The sequence below is a fragment of the Schistocerca nitens genome, chromosome 2 (genome assembly GCF_023898315.1).
Source record: "Schistocerca nitens isolate TAMUIC-IGC-003100 chromosome 2, iqSchNite1.1, whole genome shotgun sequence".
NCBI classification, from domain to species: Eukaryota; Metazoa; Arthropoda; class Insecta; order Orthoptera; family Acrididae; genus Schistocerca; species Schistocerca nitens.
Window position 1 is genome coordinate 251,568,165 of NC_064615.1, and position 2,466 is coordinate 251,570,630.

The window sequence follows — 2,466 nt, forward strand, 5'->3', positions numbered from 1 at the left end:
GCTGTTTCTTTTTTGGGACATTTTCTGAGTCTGTCTACGTTACACGAACATCCTCAGACAATGTGGGGCACGTGTAACGCCGGAAATGCATATCCTTCTATTTCCATCTTTTGTACTATACATTTTTTTCCTTATTTTGTTACCTGAATATATGACATTTCTGTGCCTTTATATATTGTAATTGTTTTACTATGTATATATATATATATATATATATATATATATATATATGCATTTATGTCGATGTATAATTGGTTTGTTGTGTAAAGATTATTTGTATTTATACGCTGGGTCTGGCATAGGGAAAACTATACTATCGAACGAATACATCGATAGGTCGTGTGGAGAACGAAAGTGTTTAGGATCTTTGGTAGTGTTAACTCTGCCGCGTGGGGCGCAGGCAGAGCAGTCGGGGTCTGGCTGGAGTAGCGAGTGGAGCAGGTGTGTTGTGTGAAGCTCCCGCGAGTTGCCGCGCTTTCGGGGTTTGGCAGCATGTAATTGCGCTCGACTTGCGATGATAGTTTCTGACATGGTGTCGCGGACGGGAAGCATTAGCTGGCGCACATCAAGAGCCCGTTTCGTCTGGTGACTGTGTCGAGAAGAAGGCGCGCCAACATCCAGCTTCTGCAACAGCGACGGCCGACAAAGAGTGACTGTCGCCACCTCCTCGATCGACGGCTTCAAACCTTAAATCAACCAACAAGGAAGACTGGAAGCACGTAAAGTTTTAGAACTGTATGGCAGACCTCAGCTTTTCAAACTTTTAAAATTGTTGCATCACAAAATTACAGCTACTTAGCATGAACCTTTGTTGCTCATTGTCCCAATTGCATTACCATGCAGGGTCCCTTCCTTTTCCGGAATGAACCCGAGTGTCGTTCAAATTCAGACGCCAGCATTAAAATACAATCATTCCATTTCACTACTTTAATTTCAAAGTTCAGTTAAAGTATTCATAGCTGGCTACAATACTTAGATTACACAAGCACAAATTAAGAGTGCTAGTTTTGTTACAATATTTTAGCTTACCTGTGACTGCAGCTCAGCTTGGTACGTACTAAGTTTTACTATTGTTAATTGTTCAGAATCATTTAATTCAAGTTCAAAGTTAAATCTCTTATTTCTAAATTGCGTAGATTCAAGTAGCTTTTGAAATGATTGTTGAGGTAGTCCAAGACTAACCGTATTTTACTGAATTTCGATGTGCTTCAGAAAGAAAGCTCACTATTAACTTCAGTCACTAAATTAACTTTCGATTTTCCGGTTTTATTAATTCTTTTGCTAAATTAAGTGTAGCGAAATTTATTACTTCTGAGAAACTTTCAGTTTTCACACTACACGTGTCAACCTTCAGTTGCCACGCTTCTAGTGCTAATTATATGTGTAATAACCTTTCTTTTTCAGTTATTATAGTAATTGTCCATAGGACTGGCGACCGTAATTTTCCCCGAATCTCAAATATCTAACTACCGCTAGTTGATTGTTAACGTAACGGCCACACATTTACTTTCTTTATTAACTTTACCCCTTTTCAAAATTAATTTCCACCAGTTTCATTAGCATTTTTCCTTTCATTTAGATGTAACCCTTTCCTCCCTCTTTACCGACAGATTAACTTCGGTGACGATTACTATTCCCAAATTTCCATTAGGTACACGCGGTTTAATTTTTCACTGTCATTAAGGTCGATAAGTGAGGGGGAGGTTACAAACCCAGAACAGTTTCATTGACACACTTCAACAGTATTAACAGTAATGAATTTGTGTTGGTTATATAGATTTGTGCCAACAGCCTAGCCGCAGTGGTAACACCGGTTCCCGTCAGATTACCGAAGTTAAGCGCTGTCGGACTGGGCTAGCACTTGGATGGGTGACCATCCGGTCTGCCGAGCGCTTTTGGCAAGCGGGGTGCACTCAGCCCTTGTGAGGCAAACTGAGGAGCTACTTGGTTGAGAAGTAGCGGCTCTGGTCTCGGAAACTGACATACGGCCGGGAGAGCGGTATGCTGACCACATGCCCTTCCATGTCCGCATCCAGTTACACCTGTGGGCTGAGGATGACACGGTGGCCTGTCGGTACCGTTGGGCCTTCATGGCCTGCTCGGGAGGAGTTTAGTTTAGTTTTTACATAGATTTGTAGTCGCCTGCATTTCTATCACCGGCCTAATGATGTAGTATTCTCTTACAGCTATTGTACTGCATCAGAACTCCCCAAGTTGCGATAAAACACCTTCTGTTAGGTTTCGTGCTTCTATGTAGCGTTTAACCTTTATATTTTCTTGTCAAGTATCCTTCACTATCGATTAGAAGCTCATGCGAGCGATATCATTTCTGATACCGTCTCATTTTCTCCAGCCACATGAAAAAAGGGATAAATGTGGAGCATAGTGGACCCAAAGATAACACGCCATCATGTTTTTATAACAGATTTGCTAAAGTAAACGGTGGGTCACAATACACGTTGGCGT

At 41.4% G+C, this 2,466-nt stretch overlaps 1 pseudogene; it reads left to right on the forward strand.

Moving 5' to 3' along the window:
- Positions 1-1,783: 1,783 nt before the first annotated feature.
- On the forward strand, positions 1,784-1,901 carry LOC126238046 (5S ribosomal RNA; annotated as a pseudogene).
- Positions 1,902-2,466: the final 565 nt, after the last annotated feature.